The 23,788-nt window shown below is 47.3% G+C and overlaps 1 protein-coding gene and 1 long non-coding RNA gene across 20 annotated transcripts in view; one reads left to right on the forward strand and one right to left on the reverse strand.

The window, feature by feature from the left end:
• Positions 1-23,788, forward strand: part of PKNOX2 (PBX/knotted 1 homeobox 2) — a 309,255-nt gene that overhangs the window by 31,679 nt on the left and 253,788 nt on the right. For 11 of the 19 annotated variants that reach the window (XM_077894041.1, XM_077894039.1, XM_077894038.1 and 8 more), the window contains exon 1: positions 19,520-19,666. The gene's annotated coding sequence lies outside the window, so the exon portion shown is untranslated. Of the gene's footprint in view, positions 1-3,896; positions 3,999-19,518; positions 19,667-23,788 lie in introns of those variants that run through there. The other 8 variants (XM_077894043.1, XM_077894040.1, XM_077894035.1 and 5 more) reach the window with 4 other exon arrangements.
• Positions 55-23,505, reverse strand: LOC144311474 (uncharacterized). Its single transcript, XR_013377079.1, has 3 exons — positions 23,392-23,505; positions 1,635-1,784; positions 55-168 (listed from the first exon to the last, which is right to left on the reverse strand). It is a non-coding gene; the product is annotated as an uncharacterized LOC144311474 (long non-coding RNA).

Below are 23,788 nucleotides of genomic sequence, written 5' to 3' on the forward strand. Positions count from 1 at the left end.
GAAAATACCACAGACTAGGTGACTTAAACAACAGAACTTCATTTTCTTATAGTTCTGAACACTAGCAAGTCCAAGGTCAAGGTGTTGGTAGGGTTGATTTCTGGTGCAGTGTCTCTTCCTGGCTTGCAGATGGCTACTTTCTCACAGCGTTCTCACAGGGCTTCCTCTCTGTGTGTGCATGGAGAAAAGAAAAAGAGAGACAGAGAGATCTGGTGTCTCTTTCTCTTCTTAGAAGGATGCCAGTTCTATCAAACTATAAACTTTAAGGGGACACAATTCAATCCATAACACTCAATTAGACTGTGAGTTCCATGAGGACAGTGCCTTATCTACTGTTTATTTATGTATTTCTTAGCTTAGCCCTCACCCCATGTCCTTGTGAGCCTCTGTAATGTCTATAGGACCTATTCATAGCAAGCACTCAATGAATATTTGTTGAGTGTGAACGAATGAAAGAATTCACCAATTACTGGTAATGACAGTAGGAGCTTTGAAACATAGACATTCAGGAGCACCTGGGTGGCTCAGTCAGTTAAGCATCTGCCTTCAGTTCAGGTCATGATTCCAGAGTCCTGGGATGGAGCCCCTGCTCAATGAGAAGTCTGTTTCTCCCTTTTCCTCTGTCCTTCTGCCCACTTATGCTCTCTCTCAAATAAATAAAATCTTAAAAAGAAGGAGAAGAAAAGAAGAGGAGGAGAGGAGGAGAAGAAGGAGAAGAAGAAGAAGAAAGAAGAAACATAGGCTTTCAGGTATGGTCTAGTTGAGACCTCAGCAAGAAGATGAGGACTAGAAGTCAGATTCTCCACACTCCCTTCTGTTTTGAGTCCAGTACCCTTTTCACTTGGAAAAAGAATTGTCAAAGGGCTACGAAAAACTGGTGATTCTTTTTAAATCCTTGACTGGAGTTTCAAAGAAATGGTCTTTGGTCTTTCATTGACAAACAGAAATCCTCCTTTACTTTGTCTCTTCTGCCACATTGGCAGGCTTCCTATTGTTTTAGTAATATGTTAAAGCATTTGAAATGCTTTTCCTCCTTCCCTCTGTTTGGTTAGGGGCAGCAGAACTTGATCTGAGTTTGGCCAGGGACTTTCTTACCACAGGTTTTTTTTTTTTTTTTTTTTTTTTTTTTTATGATAGGCACACAGTGAGAGAGAGAGAGAGGCAGAGACACAGGCAGAGGGAGAAGCAGGCTCCATGCACCAGAAGCCCGACGTGGGATTCGATCCCGGGTCTCCAGGATCGCGCCCTGGGCCAAAGGCAGGCGCCAAACTGCTGCGCCACCCAGGGATCCCTTACCACAGGTTTTGATTCTAAACTGACAACCCAGGGTGTGTGGCTCTTTGGATTCCTGTGTCTCTGCTAATGGATTTTGTTAACTGTTTGTCATTTGCTTATGCAAATCTACCTTTTTCTGCATTAAAATGAACCCAATTATAAAGTGAAATTTCACAATTAAACCACTTAGTGAAGGACATTAAGCGACCAGAAGGAATTGATTTGTAAAAATTTCAGCGATAATTACAAAATGTTTCTGAAATGTGACTAAGTTCTAGATTTTTCTTTAAACAAACATATGTACATGCACATTTTCATATATATATACTCCACAGACACATGCACATATTTTCACACACCTGGTTTCCATCTTCTCACCATGGGACTTGTTCTTGCACCTTCTCTGGGTCTAAATTTTCCCCAAATAGAGGAAATTCCACCAGCCATCAGATCATGTCTGCAAAGTTCTTGGAAACATTCCAAAAGAAATGGCCACTGGGCTGAGGAAACTGGGGTGGGCAGGAAAACAGAAGAAGGTGTAATGGTTTTAATAAAGTCTCTTTGGTACCTTGGTGATTGATTGATATATCTTGGCATTTGCTTCCCAGCTCTGATGTAATCAATAGCAGTTATAGACCAAGGAGCAGGAAAGGGTGAGGATGTGGGATGGGACAGTATTGATTGCTTTTTACAGGAAAGAGCCTGATGTGGTGATTGCTGTGCTCGGACCACTATAAAGTGGACCTCGCTGTACCGGGGAGAGGTTACCTTTCCTTATATTCATCTAGGCAAGGGGGCATGGAATCCAGAAATTTGGAGATGGCTAAGGATCAATGATATACACCTGAAAAATTATCCTTTCTGGTATTTGAGGGAGCCAGTCACACTCACTTTCCTCATGGCACCCATGATTAGAAGGTGGAAGCCATAGTCTCCCGGGCTGCTGTGGGGACAGGTGGGAAGGATCTTTATAGATGAGGGGCTGATGATATGCTTATGATTTCAGGCTATATCTATATCCAAGAATGAATCCAACCCACTTGGTAGCCTGCTGCCCCCTCAGACAATATAATGTAGAGAGGACTTTAGAAGACTCTAGAGCCTGATGTCCTGAGTTCAAAGTCTAGCCCAGTGTGTGACCCTGGACAGGTTAATTAACCCTTCTGTGCCTTGATTCCCCCATCAGTAAAATGACGATGATAACAGAACCCATTTCCTATGGTTGCTGTGATAAGTTAACATATGTAAAGAAATCAGAATACAGTAAATGATATGCACATGCTGTTATTATCTGGTGGTGATGGATACCTGTATTGGCATCCCTGATTTATGGGTGGAAACTTAAAAGTACAAATTCTTTAATCAAACAGGGTCATCACAACGTTTGCCTTCTGCTGTTGAGAACACAGGGCTGAGGACCCAAGATCTGTTAAATAATTCTCTTAGTATGTCAGCCCATCAGCTACAGGATTTCTCAAACCTTTTTAGATTTTTTTTTTTTTTTTTTTTTTTTTTTTTTTTTGCTAAAAGCTTTAAAGCATAATCAAGACCAGGTCCAGATACAGTTGAATAGAGCTACATTGGATTGGTAATGTTAGCTTCAGTGCCCAAGAAGTCAAACCAAGACATATATTTATTCATTCAACAAACACCAAACTCTCACTATGTACAAGGCAGTTTCTACTTACGTTATGATTTCCATTTGTGAACCAGAACTCAGTGTGGGTACATTCAGATGTGTAATCACCCCTCTGCAATGTCGTGATAAGTAACTTTCATGTAATGGATATCCCTCTGTCTAGAACAATGTGCTCAAAACAGAAAATGGTTTGTTTAAAAGAAAACATTTGCCACTTAACATTTTTGTTGAAAACACATTCATTTTTGAAGTACAGTTTTATTTTGTCTTATTGTTATCGTTGAATTTTCAGTGTTTAGAAATTCATTTTAGCGTGTGACGTGACTTTAGGGCTTATTTTCTTCTCAGTTGTAGAACTGACTAACATAACTACTAGAACTTGGCAGATTGGCAAGCAGATAGGAAGGAACTCAGGTGGAGGTGTTCTCTGACAGACTCCTGAAAAGTTAGGACTGGAAAGGATCCTAGAGATCCTCTCCTTCATCTCCTTCATTTTAAAGATGAGCCCAGAGAGGTGTAATGACTTTTAGAGTCTGAACTGACACCCAAGTCTAGGGTGCTGTTCCACATACCATGAACTTGTTGTTGATACCCTCCTAGCTCTATATTAAGCCCTTTCCAAATCTCCTTCTGTTCTCAGGATGTAATACTAGGCTAAGTTATTATTTGACAATTCAGTTTAAGTCAATGAAGATGCCCTGAATACTACTTGGTGCCAAGCATTGTGCTAGGCCCAGGATACAAAAAATAAGATGTGGACTCCAACAAAGAGGAGATTGTGGTAGATGGTATTATTGCACCCAATTATTTGCTGCCCCTCCCTGCGATGGAATTATGCTTATCTGTGCCATTGACATCAGACTTTGTCATGTGACTTGGTTTGGCCAATAAAAATTAAGCAGAAGTGATAGGTTACTTTTGAGCAAAGGCTTTCAGGAACATTTTGTGGTCCCATAGACATTTTCTGTTTTCTGTCTGCCAGGAGAATGGCCTGTCCAGAATAAGACCCACATAAAGAGATGATATGAAGTGGAGCCAGAGCCACAGCCAACATATAACATGATGAGAGATAAACCGTTGTGTGGTGAGTGACTGAGATTTTGTGGTTGTTTATCCTGCAGCATAACTAGCACAAACTGCAGACTATAGACAGAATCATAGAGTAGCTGGAGAGACAGCTTACTTCTAACTGAATCACGGGGTTTGGGATGCTTTGCTGGACGTAGACACAGATGATTCAGAAGTAGGCTGAAAGAGGGAACAAGTAACTCTTCAGAGAGGAGGCATCAGGAAGGACTTTCTAGAATTGATGATAGCTTAGGAGAGTTTTAAAGGTTGAAGAGACGTTCACCTTGTTAGGGGCTTGGGAAGTTTGTTTATTGTAATCAGAGAGACCAGCATGCTCAGTCAAACATGAAATATGATATGTTTGAAAATTGTCTGTGATGTCCACAACCATAGGTCAGGATCAGATTTCTTAATCTTTGAAGCCTATTGACCACCCACTACCATGTCAGTTCTCCAAGGGATATATGCAGATACGCACATAAAAATGCATCCTTTATTTCAGCCAGAACTTTGGCCCCAAATTATCATCTGATGTTTTATCATAAGAAGCTAAGCTAGACTGTATGTGAGCCAGAGAGACTCTCAAAAGTTTAATTTTCGGGGATCCCTGGGTAGCTTGGTGGTTTAGTGGTTGCCTTTGGTCCAGGGTGTGATCCTGGAGACCAGGGATCAAGTCCCGCATCAGGCTCCCTGCATGAAGCCTGCTTTTCCCTCCCTCCCTCCCTCCCTCCCTCTCTCTCTCTCTCTCTGTGTCTCATGAATAAATAAATAAAATCTTTTTTTAAAAAAAGTTTAATTTTCAATTTAATCAAAGAACGCTTATACACAATTTGGAAATCAGCAGTTGCCTTGCCTCAGCCCTTCACATTCCCAAGTCCCGCTCCTCAAGTCAGTCAACCTCAACTCTTTCAGCTTATTTCTCATTTGTAAGTGTTGCCATATTTTAAAATGCTATGCTTATACTGCTATCTTTTGATTTGCCAATTTTAGAAATTGTATATTGACTCTCTACCATGGTAGATGAGACCTTAGTTTCTCCCACCCTTTACCCTCCAATGCCATCCCTGCACTTCCCCTCCTTCTACCACTCCAACATAAACCTTTTTTTGTTACGTTGATATTTAGTGTTTATGTACTCATGACTACACAAATATTATTTACTCCTGAGTCAAGTAGCACACTGTGATCGTGTGTTCTCTTTTGTACAATTCTTTGTTCCTCTTGGAATTAATAGTTGCCTCATTTTTAATTGACCTTATGCTTAAATGTACTTATAATTTTTTTCAAATGGTTCAACAATTCCACTGCATACTTGTTAATACCATGTTGCATACATTCAAGCCCATTTGTTCCATTTTTCCCCTTTACAGTTGTCCCTCCAAGAACCTCCTGTTTCTCTGCTCCGATCTGGATTGGTTGCTCTTAGAATTGGAATATTGCATAACTGTTATTCTGAGGCTTCCTTTTACCATCATTTTGAATATTTCCTTTATCGCCTTCTTATGTTGGAGCCCCTATTTCCTGAATTAGCTGTCTTCACTATTACATTATCATCAAACTAAATTGCTAAATTCCATTCTCTTCTCTTTTTTAAAAGATTTTATTTTTAAGTAATCTCTACACCTAATATGGGACTCGAACTTAACAACCCCAAGATCAAGAGTCACATGCTGTACTCACTGAGCCAGCCTGGCACCTCTCTCCAATAACTTCTTAAGAATGAGTACTTTAGAGGTAATTGTCTTGAGATACTGACTACCTGAAAATATATACTACTCTGATGTGTGATTGATAATTTATTTGTGTGTAGAATTCTAGACTAAAAAGAATTTTCTTTCAGAATTTAGAAGACCTTTCTCTGTTATCTTTTAACATCTGATGCTGCTTTTGGAGAAGTTTAATATTCTTATTCTTGTTTCTTTTGCCTGGTTCTTTTTCTCCTTAGAAAATTGTAGGAACTTTTATTTATCCCTCATGATTCAAAATCACAAAAACTGGCTACCTTAGTGCAGTGGGCAGCACGTCAGTCTTATAAAATCACAGTGATGATGGTGGTAGGCTTTGATAGATCTCTTTTTTTCTTTTTTTAAAGATTTATTTATTTATTTATGATAGAGAGAGAGAGAGAAAGAGAGAGAGAGAGAAAGAGAGAGAGAGAGGCAGAGACACAGGAGGAGGGAGAAGCAGGCTCCATGCGGGAGCCTGACGTGGGAATTGATTCTGGGACTTCAGGATCGTGCCCTGGCCAAAGGCGGGCGCTAAACCGCTGAGCCACCCAGGGATCCCAGATCTCTTTTTTTCATTTTAGTCTTTGTGGTAGGCTAATGAGGAGATTAATGTCCTTTATTTCTCTTCTGTTATTCATCTCTCTCTCCCTTTTGTTTCCCTCTTGGAAATCTTCCTCAACTTTGTCTTCTAAATCTTATGAGTTTTTGAAAAAAAATTGTAATTATATTTTTAATTTCAGAGAGGCTTTTTTCATTTATTTTTTTCCTTTTTAATTGTAATCTCTCCTTGCTTTATAGATGCAAGCTCTTACCTTCTTGAATTGATGTTATTGCTCTTTTGAACTTTTTTATTCCTCCTTGCAAAATCTCTATCACCTCAGATCTCTTTTTTATCTGGTTTTTTTCAGTCTCCCTTTATCAAGCTTGAGTCTTTCTGTAAGTATCTGCTGATTCTTGACTGCTTATTTATATTTAAGAAAGAGACACTGAAAGTTGATTTTGGAAGCTTGTTAGGTAAATGGCAGAGTTTGTTAACTAGTGGGCTTCAGATAGGGTGCTCAGATGGAAAATGAGTCTTTTTATTGAGGGAACTTCAAATAACAGTAACTGGAGTTCTCCCTGGAGTTATTCAGTTTTCAAAGAAGAATCTTCCAGTCTACTTGTTGGCGGTCATGGGAAGTTGCCAACAAGGCCAGAGAAAGGACTAATAGTCACACAGTTCAGCATGCAGATCTCCCCTTAATTCACCACCATACTTGGTGTTCCCAAGTCCAATATGGTTCTTATTTAGTTCCTCCAAAGAAAAAAAAGTCTCATTTACTGAAGGACAGAGAAATTTGGCTGTCTGTCTATGGGGGTAGGGACCCCTCTTATAAACAGACTTCCCACCAATGCCCCCTCTCCTGCCAGGTATCTGGCCTCAGGGCCATGGGACTTAGTGCCTCTGAAGGCTGAATGTTTCAGGGCTCTGCAGAGTAGATCAGCCCCTACTACAGGCCCTTGGCTTGTGATATCCTCTTTCTGTTGAGTCAGTACCACTCTTCCCTCTTTGTTTTGCTTACAAACCGTGAAACTCTTTAACCAACTGTTTTGTTTCTTTCATTCTTGTCCTTAGTTAATACCTCTGTCATTTCTAGAAGTTGCACAAGTGATCCACAGACTTCTGTGGGGTGATAGCCACTAAGCTGTAGAAGAAGATGGGTGGGTAACTGGGTGTCATTTTGGGTCTTATGGCTCCCTGGGCTCTCCTCGGTTTCCCTTGTAGGCTCCTCTGCTTTGTGATACTCCTTAAATATTGGTGTTCCTCAAGCTTCTGTCCCACAAAGACTCGTCTTGTTAGCATGAGCTGAAGATTAGGGGCAGGTCCAAGGTCAGTTCTGTGGCCCCCTTTCTCTAAGTCTACATCCTAAATTTGGCTCCTGAACTCTAGAGGGGAGGAAGCAAGGAAGATAGAAGGCAAGGCTTGCCTTTGCCAACTGCTCAAGGACCCTGGGCCTTACCTCCTTTCATCCTATCTCAGTGCCTATCTGGCCTTAAAATTGTTTTCCGTCACCCCAAACAGGAGGGACTCCTAGTCTGGCCCAATTATACCAGCCTCATGGAAAGGCAGAGATGTAGAAAACATCCCCTTTTTGTCGTCCTCTTCTGTCACTCATTCCAAAATTAGTCAGGCACCATTCTAGATATTGGAATTATGCTTATGAGTAAAGTAGACTGGATCCTCCCTGGATCTCAAAATCTAGTCCCAGGAAAGGTAACGACAATAACAGCAAAAGAAACACACTGCACCACGTAGTACAGATGCCCCATTGGGTCACTGATGAGCTCTTGTTTCTTAGGCCTGAAACGGGAAGGGGAAAGGAGGTCATGGGTGAGGCAGGGAGCCCTTGAGTAGATGGCCAGTACACATGACGCCATTTCATGCCTCCACATCATTTTTGCACATGTGGTTTCCACTTACATTGACTTTCATCTCTTGTCATTTTGGCAAATTGTATTTGTTCTTTAGAACTGTTCAGTAATCCCTTCCTCTGCAAAGTCTTCCTGACCCTCCCACCCAGATTAGCCACATGCAGCTCTGTGCCCCTCCCTCCTGTATATAGTCAACAGCTTCCTGAGTTGGCTACAGCTTCAGGAGATGAAGGTGCAGTATGAGAGCCTGTGAGCATTGTGTGGGGACGTACTAACTTGAGTTGAGTCCCAGCTCTCCCACATACCACATACTACCTCTGGCCTTGGGCAAGTGAATTAACCTTTCTGAGCCTCAATCTTCTTATCTGTAAAATGAGGATAATAAAATATATCGTAAAGAGTTATGGTGGATATGCAATGACTCTAAAATGCCTAATGAGAGCTTATAATTGACACTCAAATGTTGGTTCCTTCCCTTTCTCCTTTCAAGGAGCTTCCAGTCTAATGAGGGGAGAATTACAGGCAAATCAATAAATGCAGCAATTTACCACAAGTGCTGTGACAAAGGATACTGAACGACATGCCATTGATTTACAAGACTGCCTCTCTGTCTCTCCCACTAGACTGGGAGCTCCTTGAGAACAGGCCCCCGTGGTTCTGTGCCCCCGCCACCTAGCACAGTGCCTGACACACACTAGCTCTTCCATAAGGTTTCAGTAAATGAAATGGTAATGACTCCTGGCTCTCTGATCCTGGTTTCATCACAGTTAGAGCTAATATCCAGCATTGCCTTTTTTTTTTTTTTCTTTTTAACCCCCATCTGTTCCTTCCTCAAAGAAGGGAAAATTATTAGCTATCTGGGACGAAAATCTTCTCTTTTCACTAGAGATCAATTTTCCCAAACCACATCAAAGTTTGGGACATGAGTATACCCACCCTCTTGGATGGTGCGAATGTTAACAAACTCTGCCATTTACCTAACAAGCTTCCAAAATCACCAGAGGTGAGGGACAACTTGTCTAGTACCCCCTCCTGTGGGACTGGTCTCCCTCAGCCTCCCTCTCTCTGAGCATGCAGACATGCAGACCTCCACCAGCTTATCCATCCTCTTCAAATGAGTCTGTCTCCCAAGAACCAAACATTTTCTCTCCCTGGCCCTGACTTGAAATGAAACGACTTAGCCCACAGACAGTTTTATGGTCCCTCGCCTTCCATTCCTCTTGTTGAGCCCTCACGCTGGTGAGAGCCCAGCCCAAGCTCTGATTTATACAGCTCTCCCAGGCCCCTGTTGGATTTGGAGTCTGGAACAATAAGACAGGGCTATCCATCACCCCTCTGCTCAGATCTCCCTGGACTCATTGGGAAGGAAGGAGGGGTGGGTGGCAGCAAAGACAGCCTCAGGGGTCCTGCCCAGAAAGCATTTGTCACATTGATCAAATGTGCAAGGGGGGAGAGGGATGGGGGAGTGGAAGCTTTTTATCTCACCCAAGCCTACCCTGTAGACATCAGGGATAGAGTAGAGTGGGGACAGGAGTAAGAACACACATGGGGGAGGGATGGGAAGGGAATTTGAGCTCAGAAGTCTGATGGGGACTACAGATGCCACCCCCACCTGCTACAAATCTGAGGGCAGCAACCACTGGTCTGACTTTGTTTGATCACCCCCAGCGTCTCCATTCTCTTTGGCCACATTGTTCCCTAGCACAGTGCCTGGCACGTAGTAGGCATGCAACAAAGATGTTTGCTGGTTGACTAAGCCTCCCTCTCCTCCTTACTCTCCTATCAGATCTCAGGATCAAGGGCCGTTTAAAGTCCTTGCACACATATCCATGCTGTCTCTGTGCTGCTGTGGTTGTGTGGATGTGCATCCTACAGGAACATCTGTGACGTGTGTGTGTCCATGTATGCTGCGTACATATCCACATGAGTCCATGTATGAGGAAGAACTTTCTGAGAGTCAGGGTTCTTCAATTCTAGACTGGGCAACACAAGGGAAGAAACCATGGTCCTGTGAAGAATTTAATTATTTACACCTTGGCTGGAAGAGGTGTCACTCTGCCAGGAGAGAAGGAAATAAATGGGTGGGGTAACCTCCCAAAAGGCCTTTGGTGCTTTCTGATCCCTGGTCAGCCAAAGTAGAAAGGGGGCTTTTATGTGGTTATCATCTGTAAACAACCTGAAATAGTCCTTGCTCCCAGGAATCCTACGCTTTGGACTTGGGGAATCACTTCCTAGGAAACAAATTATTATGGGGTTAGAGGCTGGAGATTTGAGAACAGTCTTCCTCTGTCATTATGCAGAGGGAAGGCTACAGTACATTGTACATGCCACCTTGGGCAGTGTACAAAGACCCCAGGGAAAACATTTTGGTTATCAAGAAATTAGAGGCTTTGTTCAACTCCAGGAAAAGAAAATCCAACGCCCAAATCTAGGAGCTGAAGAAAAGAGAATTCAAGGGCTGTGGCGCTGTGGTGTGCTATTGTGGCTTTGTTGTGTCTTGGTTTTAGTGCTGCTGAAGCAATAACATGTAATGGCCTGAGCATTGCTGCCTCCCCGTGCCTGGGAAGTTGGATGACCTGAGGAGAAGCCAAGGGTGGCTAATGAGTCATTAAGAGTCTTTATCAAATTAGGATTATAATCCATCTCAACATGCAGAGGAAAATGTTTCAAATTATCTACTTTCTTAATTGCAACTCAAAGATTTGGCAGGAAATTATCATGAGAGATAACGTCTGGAAACTGACGGATTGTGCTGCTGTGTGTCTAAGCTTCCATGACTGCAATAGCTGGAGAATTCATCCACACATACTTACACTGATACTTGTACACACAAACATCCCTGCTATACATACTGATTCAGACAGACAGACACACAAAGTTATGTCTGTGCACAGTCGATCATCAGTATTTATTAGGCAATTCACATACTCTGAGGTTGCTTCCAAATGCTTGGAGATTGGAAAGGTAAGATATATATAAAAGACAACCACAACAAGTAGTCTTTGCCTTTAAGAAGCTCAAAATCTAGTTGGGGAGCTAATGCATACATATTTGAAATTTAAGAACATGTGCAAAGTAGCATTCAAGTGCATACTACTATAGTGGAAATGTGAGCCCACAAATTCAGAAGGATACAGGACATGAGTGTCCTGAATTAAGCAGAGTTTCTGGAATGGATGAGTTTTGACTTGAGTATTGACACTCCCACTATGCATTGTGATAGCAGCCAATGGGGACGCAGGCAGAAGAAGACATGCTGAGTCTGTCAAGAGGACCTGTAGCCAAGAAGTGACACAGTGTGTTTGTAAAACCTCCAGGGAAGGGTGGAGCTGGATGACAAACCCTGGTTTGGTTAGACAATGCAAGCTGACTCTTCCTTGCCCCATTATGGCAGGAGACATTTGAGCTTGACCCTATCCTTCCCCCTCCTGTCCAGTCTCAGTTTCTCTGCCTGTAAAACAGTGTGATCTGAAGACAGAATTAGACTTTCCTACACCTCCCTTGGTTGCTGAAAACCTGCGATCTCTGAGTTCAGGGATTGTGCTTTCCTCATCGTTATAGCCCAAGGGCCTAGCAGGTGCCTGGCCAGCCTACATGCTGAATAGAAGTCCATGAGCTGGAACATCTTTTAGAGGCTATCTGTGTATGCATCCTGAATGAGTGAATCAGAGAATGAACAAATGAATGAAGATGTGAATGTTGATGTTTATGAGGAAGCAGTGCAGCATAGTGGTTCCAAGTAGTTCCAAGTATGGGTCCTGGAGGCAGCCTGCCTGAGTCCACACACTTGTTACTTGGTGACAAGTTACTCCCCTTATCTCAGCCTCATGGGGACACCATGGGAATGTGATTAGGCAGGGCATCTTGAGCACTTAGCTCGGAGTCTGGCACTGAGCAAATCATCAATACATATTAGCTGTTATTATTGTTGCTTCTTTGTTTTAATCTTCCTTGCTAGGCTAACCATGCTCCCTGTGCTGGCTAAGTTGAGTATCTTGTTCCTTCATTTGGTCACTCTTTTCTCACCCTCCCCCTGCAACATGGTAAGACAGGACTGGCCTCTTCACACAATGAGGCCTCACCCCTTTCCAGGGTTGTTGCTCAGTTCTCTGAGCCCAGCAGCCTGGCTGCTGTAGGTCTGGCTGCCAGAATGAAGTTGAGAGCGTGGCCATGCAAAATCCTCAGCTCAGGGAAGCTTAGAGGTTGGACGCAGCATCAGAGGCAACAAATGCTCTTAGAGTTCATCCCTGGAGACAGGGAGGAGATGGTCCAGGGTATGAGCAGAAGGCCGGGCAATTCCGTGAGGAGGTAATGGTGAGGAGGTGAGAATGGGAATAGAGCCAAGGGAAATAGAGCCAAGCATGGTGATAGCAGGCATGAGAACTCTGAAGGTGATGAGGTGGCTGAAGGAGATGGGGGACGAGGGTTCAGTACAGGTCTTCAAGGAGAAGAGGTCTTTGTTTTGGAGAGAGTAGACATTTCAAAACTCCACATAACCCTGTGAGTGGAGGAGGGGTGGTTCTTGCAACTTCTGCAGTCTGAGGGAAGAGGCACTGACTGTCCTGCTGTCCTCCCCTCACTCTGTCACCCCTAAGCTGATCCCATGTGGTGGTGCTGGGAAGCAGAGTAGTTGGAAGAACTGGTGAGCCAGAGTGTTACATGATAAATGGTAAAAATTTCAGCATCCAAGCATAGTTTTTATCAAGATAAAAATGAAGCCCAGAGGAGAGGCTTCAATAACAACAATGCAAGTCATATATTAAGTTACAATTTTTTTGACAATCACACTAAAAAAAGGTAAAAGAAATAGGTGAAAAGATTTTTAATAGCCTATTTTAATTTAATTCAAGGTGTCCAAAAGATTATCAATTCAACATCTAATACATATAAAATAATTATTAATGAACTATTTTACATTCTTTTTTTTATACTAAGTCTTCTAAATCCATGATTACACATCTCAGTTTGGATCAGCTGCATTTCAAGTGCTTAGTAGCTGCTCGTGGCTAGTGGCCACTGTGTGTTGGACGGCACAGGTTTGTACCTTCCTTCTCAAATTTTTGTGGCCAAACTCTTGGGATGCCATTTCCCACAAGTGGCTCTTTTTGGAAATCAGCATAGCATTTTACAGTCTAAATATTCTCTTTCTCCGTATTCCTCTTTCTCAGTTTCGTCAAACTGGCTGTGATACTGCCCACCTCTTGCTAGAAACTGGAAAGAGCTGCAAAATCACTTAAAACTCTTCTCTTTCCTTTCCTGCTTCCCACAGAGCCTCTCATCTGGAGTTAGGGCTGGGTAGCAACCTTGAAAGAGAGAGAGAGAGAGAGAGTGTGAGGCAGCCAATGCTTGAAGAAACTTCCAATATGTACATCACTACCAGAAGAAAGATGAAGTTTTTTTTGAAAGGCTTTGGGGACCGTATTGCTCCTATATTAGAGAAGCCGATTAGAGACACGACCCAATTAATTGTCTATCATGTGCCCAGAAGACAGGTGGCATCCCCCCATGCTCCAGAGGATGGGAGTGAAATGGGGGAGTAGAGAGAGAGGCTTTCTCAGGGTCAAAAAAGTGAATCAGATATGGGCAAGGAGCCTAGACATCCCAACTTCCAGCTCAGAGCGGAATCCTGCAGCCCCACCTTTTAGGAGATGCATTTTTGCAATGTGCAGATCCCCCCAGCCCGGCTCTAAGGGGTGTGCCCTGATGCATTTCATCAGGAACAGAATCTTCCTCACTTGGCCCTGCCCCCGCCCCAGTACCCCAGCCCCACCTGGTTTCAGGGTCAGAAAGGAGGCCTTAGGAGAAGAGTAAGCACCCCCTTCCTCTCTTTCATTGCTCCCATTATCTGTGTTTCCAGCCCTCAGAGCCTGTCACAGCATTCTCAGTACACAATATCTCCCTTCCTCAGGCCAATTAAATAAGCACTATAATAAAGGCGCAGGCAAGTACTGCGGAGGCCCTGGGTAAGGGCTATTAAATCTAATGGCTCCATTTGTTAGAGAGCCTCCCATGTGCCAGGGACTGTGCTGAGCTCTGCCTTCATTATTTTATCTAATCTCCATGGGCTCATGAGCTGGATACTATTATCATCCTCATTTCATAAAGGCAGAAGCCGAGACTTGGAGAGTATCTGTGACTTCCCAGATATGTGCCTATCTTGTGACAGGGTGAAGATTGGAGCCAGGTCCATGTGACTCCAAAGCTGGTGTTCTCTGCTAGAGGTGGGGTGGGGGCGGTAGGGGCAAGGAGGTTTTGAAAAGAGATGGTATTTCGGCTAAGTCCTAACAGCACATGGGATTTTGGTGGGTAGGGGGAAGGGGGAATTAAAAGTCAAGACTGAGAGAAAAGCGTGAGCAAGTGCAGGGAGGGCCGAAAGGGCCCTGATTATCCTGGCTTCACCAGGGCTGGCTAGAAGTGGGTTTTTCTTTTCTTTTTTTTTATTAATAAACTTTATTTTTTAGAGTGATATTTGGTTCACAGCAAAGTTAGCAGAAATTACAGAGATTTCCTTTGTACTTCCTGTCCCCCGTTCCCCACCACCATCCACAGCCTCTCCCACTACCATCAACATACCCCACCAGTGTGGAATATTTGTTATAATGGACAAGCCTTTATCGGCACATCATTACCCATAGTTCACAGTTTACAGGAGAGTTCACTCTTGGCGCTGTATATCCTGCGGATTTGGACAAATGTCTAAGGACACATATCCACCATTATAGTATCATACAGAGTACCTTGCTGCCCTAAAAACCTGCTGTGCTCTGCCATTTTACCCCTCCCCTGCCCCACGACCATGGCAGCCACTGATCCTTTTACTATTTCTGTAGTTTTGCTTTTTGTGGAATGTCACATAGTTGGTCATACATTATACAGCCTTTTCAGATTGGCTTCTTTCACTGAGTGATATACATTTAAAGTTCCACTATGAAAAAAAAAAAATAAAGTTCTACTATGTCTTCTCATAGTTTGTAGCTCATTTCTTTTTAGTGCTAAATAATATTCCATTGTCTGGATGTACCGTTGTTTATTTATCCCATTCACCTACTGAAGGATATCTTGGTTGCTTCCAAGATTTGGTAATTATGAATAAAGCTGCTCTAAGCATCTGTGTGCAGGTTTTTATGTGGACATGAGTTTTAAATTTGGGTAAATACCAAGGAGTACAATTGCTGGATCATATGGTAAGAGTATATTAAGTTTTTTAAGTAACTGCTACAGTGTCTTCCAAAGTAGCCGTATCATTTTGTCTTCCCACCAGCAATGAATGAGACATCCTGTTGCTCCACATCTTCATCAACATTTGGTGTTGTTGGAGTTTTGGATGTTGGTCATTCTAATAGGTGTTAGTGATACCTTATTGTTTCAATTTGCAATTCCCTAATGACAAATAATGCTGAGCATCTCTTCATATACTTACTTGCCATCTCTATATCTTTGGTGAGTTGTCTGTTCAGATCTTTTCCCTGTTTTTATTGGGTTGTTCATTTATTTAATGTTGAATTTTAAGTGTTCTCTATATTTCTTGGATAACAGGCCTTTATCAGATGTGTCTTTTACAAGTATTTTTTTCCCATTCTGCAGCTTGTCTTCTCATTCTCCTCATGCACCAGCTTTTAAAACAGATTCCTAGGCCCTTATCCAGATGAACTTTCTCCAGGATTCAACCAGGAACCCAGAACTATAAAGAAGTTCCACAAGGAACGTATGCAGGAAGTCCGTGGGCTAACACTGGGAACCATGGAAGGTGGTGATGGGGAGGCGTAGGTGGGGATGCAGGAGATTAACTGAAAGGTAGACCAGGGCCAGATGAGGAAGTAAAATTTGAATGCCATGCTAAGGAGGGTGGCTTTCAAGTCCCTTCTTTTTATCATAAAGTCCAATAAACATTTGAGGCTAAATCTTATAGACAGTGGTTTCCTGAGGGGAAAAATTGTTTTAGGAAGAACACTCTGGTGATAGCATGTAGGAAGTATTGGGGATATTGGTGGCATTAGAGCAATTAGGAAATCATCAAAATATTCATATTCCAGGTGACTGGTGGTAAGTCCCTCAGCTGGGCTGGGGCAATGATGGAGAAATAAATTCCATCCAATTCAATTTGATAAGTATTTCTTTAATGTTTTCAGGACTAAGCACTTTATCAAGGTTCTAAGGATTCTAAGATGAAGTAGTTATCGTCCCCATCCTTAAAGAATTCACAATTGAGATTCATCAAAAAAAATAATTGAGAATAGAGAGAACTGGTATGTGGACAGTGTTACGGACTGAACTGAATTATGTCCTCCCCTAAGTTCACACAGAGCTTCAACTGTGGTGAAGCTCTAACTCCCAGTGTGACTGTATTTGGAGATAGGGGCTTTAAGGAGGTAACACAAGTCCTAAGAAGGGGTTCTCTAATCCAATACGAATGGTGTGCTTATAAGAAGAGAAAGACATCAGAAATCTCTCTCTCCCTCTGGTGCACACAGAGGAAGGCCATGTAAGGACATAGCAAGAAGGTGCCATCTGTACGCCAGGAAGAGAGGTCTCACCAGGAACCAATCCTGCTGGTACCTTGATCTTGGACTCCCAGTCTCCAGAACTATGGAAAAATAAGTGTTGTTTGGGCCGCTGGCCCTGTGGTACTTTGTTATGGTGGCCTGAGCAGATGCATACAGATAAGCTTAAATTTTATTCACAGGCTGATAATGACAGGACTCAGGCCATTGATTATACATATCCACAGCTCATAGGAGACAATCTGGGCTGGTGTGAATTGCTTATCCTAAAGACGAATCACGTGCAGACAAGAGTGAGAAAAAGGCCCAGAACCATACCGTAGGAACTCCGGTGTTTGTGATGGCTGGATGGGTAGGGACTCCTGTTTGGTCATAATGTTGATGTGTTAGTGACTTACATGACATGTCTGCCCCGCTCCATCCTCTTCTTCATCCTCAGAAGGGTGATTTGGGAGAGACTGTAGAGTATGTAAAGTGAATTCTACAGATTTAATTTCCACTCTGTCCCTTCTCTGCTCGCTGACAGAGCCAACATTTAGATATGGAACTCCTGGAATTTGACATATTGGCAATTCATGTGTTCAGTAGATATTTACTAGCTTGTGTTTGTCTGTTGGATTCTTATATTATTATCGTTTAATGCTTTATATAGTGGTGCTCTGCCTTCTTCAACTAGAATGAAAGCTCCTTGAGGACAGGAACTGTAACTTGAATTTCTTTGCTTCTGCTCTTTCTCCTTAGCTTGTGCACACAGCTGAGCTTCCTTCCAGTGGGTACAGGACAAATATTTGCTTTGAATGATTTTGGAGGGATGGTTACATTTAGGTAATCATTTTTTAAGCTTTTGCAAATTACAAATGTAGTTAAAGCAAGTACATTTATTTTAAATTACAATGTGCAGTTTAAGGCATCAAAAGGGTATTAGTAGAAATCACGGTACTTTAAAAGTCTCCAAAAATTAACAGCTCATGGCAATAGATCTCCTGTATCAAGAAAGAGTTGGGCACAGAACTAGATCTCAGAAAATGAGGGGTGTGACAAGTGTGAATCAGTGATGCATGGCTGTTGCCTGCAGTACTATTTATGGCTCACTGACACCTCTCTGATGGGGTTAAGTATTTACATTCAGCCTGATTCTCCCCTCTGACTCTACAGGCTACAGCAACTCACTATGAGCCCTGAGAAAGAGAGAAAGCCTTCCCTCCAGGGGCCCCGGGCCCGGCGGGGGCAAATGGATCTCCCCTCCCCCTCCCATATCTGAAGAGGGCTTCCCTCTGAGAGTTTATGGCAGCCTGACCTCCAGCCTCTGGGTTGGAGAATCTGGCTGCTTCTGTACTACATAAAAAGGGCAAGTGCATTCATTATTATTATATTATTATACAATGTATAATATATAATAGCGATTATGCTGTCAGCAGCCAGAGTCTCTGACCACAGATCAGAGGCTGGGGTGACATAAATCCACCTAGTGAAGTCTTTGGAGGTTCTACGTGAAGGTGAGAGGATTCAACTCCATCCATAAAGGGGGCTCTGGGTGAAGACTTTCTTCCACAAGCAACTTTGGAGGTTGAATTTGGGGAGGGACTGGGAAGACCTGGACAAGCAGTATTTAGTGTATCTGGGACATGAGGCAGAACAGGTCTCAACTGCCTCTTCCGAGCCATGGAACGCTAATAGCTCTCGTCCTTGCCCACGATGGAGGCAGATGAGGAGTGACCCAGAGGCCTGCAAAGACTGATGGGGCAGCCTTCAACTTCTTGGGTCAGATTCTTTACTGAAAACCTGGCCTGCTTGGGTTTCACTTTCTGCTTCCCTTGCTTACATCACTGTCTTTGTCTAGGCTTTATCCAGGCCCCCTGCCTGCTCTGGGGTCAGAGGATCAATCGCTGCCTGACTGTGGCTGAACCAGCTCCTCTAAGGGCAGCAAGGAGCAAATGTCAAGGGGGCCCCTTTATGCAGAGGGCCATGTGCTAAGTCCTGCATCTGTAGGTGGCTGGGTGCCTACGCCTGGCACTTAGTAGGACTGTAATCTTTGCGGAATGAAAGAAAGCACATACACGTATGACCATAAATCCTTGCACTGGCCTTCTTAGAGGGCCGCGCGCCAATTCGGATTTCTTCCTTGAAGTGGATGGAAGCCACCCTAGCAGGCCCAGGCTGAAACAGCCCAGCTGGTCGCTCCCTTTATATTACACCACCCGGACCCCCAGAACTCCGGTACTTTTTAGAATGAAAATAGCAGTGGCTTAGAATAGGCTTGCCAGGCATTTGCAAAGAGGTGATTTACTGACAAAGCCTCTACACCCTTTTATCTCTCCCTCTGCCCCACCCCATTACAGTCTCCCCCTCGGTGAGCCGAACGCCCCGGGAAGCCCACAGCAGAAAAAGCTCTTGAGAATAGGAATAACTAACCAGAGTGTCATCCGAGCACCTTTTCTGGGGCCAGGGTAATGAGAATTATTCAAATGCAATCATAAAAATGAGGCCATCAGGCAGGAATAGGGTGGGGGGTGGGGGGAAGGAGTGGTGGTGGAGGGGAGGCTCCCTCCTCGCCAGCTCTAAGTTTCCTGATTTCGGGGGAGTTGTCTCGGGGTGCACGGAAAGCCCCTCCGCCTCCCAGCCGCGGAGCCCAGGAGGCCGTGTTTGCGGAGGGCGCGGGGCGGGGTGGGGGCGGGGGTGGGGTGGGGGGCGCGGCCCGGTTCCGAGGGGGCCCCGGCGCGCCCGGGTCAGCGGCGGGCTCGCCGTCCGCGGCCGCCTCCGCAGCGCCGCTCCGCCTCCCGCCGGCAGGAGCGGGCCCGCGCCGCCGTCTCCGGGAAGCCTCCAGCAGAGGGAGACACTCCAGCTGCGGCGCGGGCCTGGGAGCGCCGGGCCGGAGTGGGTGGGGGCGCGGGGGGTGGGGAGCGAGCGGGAGTGGGGCGAGGGGAGGTGTGTGAGGAGGGGGGGCTCCGGGGGGCGGGTCCCTGTGCCGCTGACGTCCCGAGCAGTGCTGGGAAGTATAGGCTGTGTTGTCACGCCGGTGTCAGTCTGATGAAGATTGGCATCAGGTAAGCTGTCATTCATTTCCATGTCAGAGACGCTTTTGCAGGCGGCGGCGGCGGCGCGGCGGCGGCTGCTGCTGCTGCGGGCGGCTGCCTCAGAGCGCGTGTGTTTTATTCCAGTCCCCAAGCCAGAGTATTATTCATTGCGACAGGGCAAGGAGGAGAGAGGGAGAGAGGGAGGCAGCAGGGAGGAGAGAGGGAGGCAGCAGGGAGGAGGGAGGCAGCGAGCAGAGAGGGACGGCGGGAGCGTGCAGAGAAGCTGGGGAAGCGCCGGGAGAGCGCGGAGCGGAGCAGCGCGAGCGGCGCCGAGGCCCGGGAAGGAGGCGGCCGGAGCGGCGCGGCCCGCCCGAGCCCCGGCCCGAGCCCCGGCCCGGCCCGCGCGCAGCCCCGCCGCCGCCCCCGCCGCCGCCGCCGCCGCCTCGCCTCGCCTAGCCTCGCCTCGCCCCGCTCGGGCCCGCGGCCGGGCGCGCATTGTCCGCGGCCCGAGACGCCGTAGCGCGCGGGCGGGGAGAGCCGGGGGGCCCGGGAGTAGGGACCGGCGCGGGCCGGAGCCCGGGTGCAGCCGCCGGGGCCGGGCCGGGCCGGGCCGGGCCGGGCCGGGCGGCCCGCGGGCGCGGTGGGAACCGGGGGCCGGCCCCGGGCGCGCTCTGGGCCGGCGCTCGCTCGGCGCCCCCGGCCCGGAGCTGCCTGCGGGCGTTCGGAGCGCAGGAGCCGCGGCCGCGTCCCTCCCCGCGCGGGGAGCCGGGCCGAGCGGGCTGTGCGGGCGGGCCGGTGGGGACGGGGCTGGGGGCCTCGCCCCAGGACCAGCGGCTCCGCGGGGTCTGCGGCGAGGTCGGGGAGGCGCCGGGGCCCAGGGCGAGGTCGGGGAGGAGGGAGCCCTCCTGGCTCGAGAACTGGGACGCGAGTTCGCAAAAGGGGGGACGGGAAGCGCCCAAGAGCCGGGCGTGAGGGGCTGGAGCGGAGTCCCGAGTCGGCCGCGCAAAGTTTGCGTTTCTTTGGGGTTGGGCGAGCGGGGCTGTGCGGACTCCCGAGCCCGGGGCGGCGACGAGGGAAGCGGGCGGTCCTTCGGGGCTCGGGGCGAGGGAGCCGAGGTTCCCGAGCGCCGGGGACCGGGCTGGGAACGGCGGGGGGCGGGGGGCGCTGGGGCGCAGCAGCCCGGACTCAGGGCCACGCCGGACTTCGGGTGGCAGGAGTCAGGCTGTGCAGAAGCGGGACTGAAGGGCTGCTGAGTCTACACCCCGGCCCGAGCAGCGGGCTCAGGTCGGAGCTGGGGGCCCGAGCTTGCACCTGAGGCTGCACCCGGCGCGACGGGTGGCGTCCCTAGTATTTTGCCCTGGGATCGAGGCCATCGGAATTTGGGGAGGGTCGCGCGAGCGGGTCCCCTCGCTCCGTGGGTGGAAAGGCGTGTAGGCAGGCGATGAAAGTAGTTGCCCCGGGGCCGTGGCAGGCGAGCCCCGAAGGTCTGCTGCTGCTCCCGGGGAGCGGGTCTGGAGCCGAGGACCTGAGGCGCGCAGGACCCGGTCCCGGGAGAAGGATTCGGGGAAGCGGACAAATCGAAGGGACGTTCCGGGTGGAAGCGGCCGGGCAGCGCCGCAGGGCTCGGAGTGGGTCGGAGGACCGAGCCTGGCGGCTCCGCGGGCTCCGGAAGGCCCTCGGGGGGCCGCGGGCGCAGCGCGGCGGGCGGTGCGGGCGGTGCGGGCGGCGCGGGCGGTGCGGGAGGCCCGGGAGGCCCGCAGGGACCGCGGCCTGCGCGGGGGCCCGGCTGCGAGCTGCCGCATCGCGCGGGGAGGCCGGGCTGCGGCCGGGACAGGAAGGGCTCCGAGTCCGCCGTCCCGCCGAGCCGCCGGCCCTCCACCCGCGGGCGCTGCCGGGGAGCCCGCCCGCCGGCCGCCCGTGTGTCCAGCCTGCGAAACGGGGGCGCTCTGGGTCCTCTACCCTCACCCCACTTGGTCTCGGGACTTCGCCAGCGTGTTGACTTTTCGGATTCCGAGTGCTCTCCAGCGGGTGGGAGCCAAAAGCTTCACATTTGAGGCAGATCTGGGTGACCCTCCGCTCCCCAAAGCCGAGCAAATGATGGTGTTCAAACATCTATTACGCAAAGCCCTAGCCCCTAGCCCTCTGGCTCGCCCTGCCCTGCCATCCGGCCCCCCAGGGGCCTCGGGGTCTTAGGGAAAGGGAAGGGGGCCTCCTGCCTCTGCACTCGCGATCTCCCACTCGAGCTGCACCTCGCAACCGCATTTTCCCCTCCCACGGCTCAGGCCTAGCTCGTTGGTGGGAGAGAAGTCCCGACCCGGGTGGGAGGTTATTATCCCTCTGGCCAGCCAGGGAAGCAAAGCGTGTAAGGGGCTGGACGAGAGGAAGACTTGAAATTTCTTTCTTTCTTTCTTTCTTTTTTTTTTTTTTTTTTGCAATCCGGAGCCCACGGTCCCGGCCCCCCGCAGCCCCGGCCCCCCTCGCTCGGGCCGCCGGACCGCGCTTCCGGGACTCAGAAGACGCGCGACCCACGAGTGGCCGCAGCGGCCTCGGGCCTCTGGACTGCCCGGCGGCGGCCAAGCTCCAAGGCTGTTTTTCTGCAGGCTTGGAATTCGAGAGCTCTCCCGCCGGGAGCCGGAGGGCGGGAGGGAGCCGTGACCCCACGGAGACTCCCCAGTCACCGCCTCCCCTTTGTGAGCGCGAAAGGCATGAAAGCCCAGAGAAAGAGAAGCTGCTCCGAATAAGGGGCAGGGGGTTACTGGAGGGAGATGGGCCCGGCCACCGCTCACAGTAAAATGCCTCGTGCAAATTGCACTGAAGTGTACCCAACTTGAGACTGGCTGTTTTATGATCCTTTCTGGGAGTTTACTGCTCCATGCTTTTAAGTCTATAGATTGCTTTAAGTTAATGAAAGTGCTGCTTTCAAAAGGGGCTTTTATTGTGCGGCAGTGGCAAAGCCTGTACCTCCCCTTTACTCTTCCAAAATGGGCCTGTTTAAAAAGAGGGAGCCTCCTGGAGTTCCCACATGGACAGAGCCTGGGGGAGGATGCCATGTGACAATGAGGATTAATAAAAAAAAAAAAAAAATCAATGTCCAAGTAATTCAGAAAGACGAGTTTACTTCTTTTCCTGTCCAGTGTGTCACCTGTGCCTTCTGAAACTGCCTTTTGGACTTGCACTGAGTCAGACTTGGAGTGCTGCGGGATACCTCCCCCTTACCCCCTGTCTCAACACTGCTTTATGTAGGCCTGACCCTGTTCAATTAAACTCAAACTGGATTTCAGGATTTCAACCGGCTGCCAATTCAAACTGCAACTAAAATATTTACTTGGAGCCTGGGGGGAGGGGCTTTGCCCTGCATTTAGTAAGACAGATGTGTTAAAATGTCAGGGAGAAAGGCTGGGAACCTTGAGAAGAAACATGGAAGGCTATTTTTCAGCGCTTTCCTCTTTTTCAATCTATTTGGCACAAAAGGTGAGAGGACAAGGTTTTTGACTAGGTCCTAACACAGAAACTGCAGTGGGGCTGGGCTGTGGCTTTGACCGCATGTCATAACCATTTAAACTGTGGTTAGTTGTTCAAAGCCCAAAGCTTCTCCAAGCTGGGTTTCATTAACTCTACACCAGTTGCCTGGAAGTTCAGTAGCAATAAATTGTATAAACACATTTGAAGTAAGTTAGTGATGAAATAAGGAGAATTACTGTCTTGTGAGTGGAGAATCTTGAATTCATGGAGTTTTAACTTAACTGGAAACATACCTCCTCTCCCTCAGCCTTGATGTTTATGGGTGCACCAGAGTGTGTGTTAAATTTCTGTCTGCCATGTCCATCTTCAACCTGGGACTGTAACTCATTAGGGACCAAGGCATGCCTAGAAAGCAAAAAGACTGGGTTTTAAAGGGGGCTCTATTAGCCTGGTTCAGAAACCAAACCAAACCCATCAACCTGACTTCCTTACCCTGGGTGAATGCAACATAAACAGCAGCAGAGCAGGCCAAATTAGATTTTTAAATGTTAGCGGCTTAATAATACTGTGTTGTTAGCAATTGAATTTGTTTTTATTAAAGAAACAACCTATAAAATTTATAGGCTTCCAACATGTTGCAAGATTTCCTTGTTATTTATTTAGTACCCCCCCCGAAATTCTATCTCCAAT

The sequence above is a fragment of the Canis aureus genome, chromosome 3, assembly GCF_053574225.1.
Source record: "Canis aureus isolate CA01 chromosome 3, VMU_Caureus_v.1.0, whole genome shotgun sequence".
Classification (NCBI taxonomy): domain Eukaryota; kingdom Metazoa; phylum Chordata; class Mammalia; order Carnivora; family Canidae; genus Canis; species Canis aureus.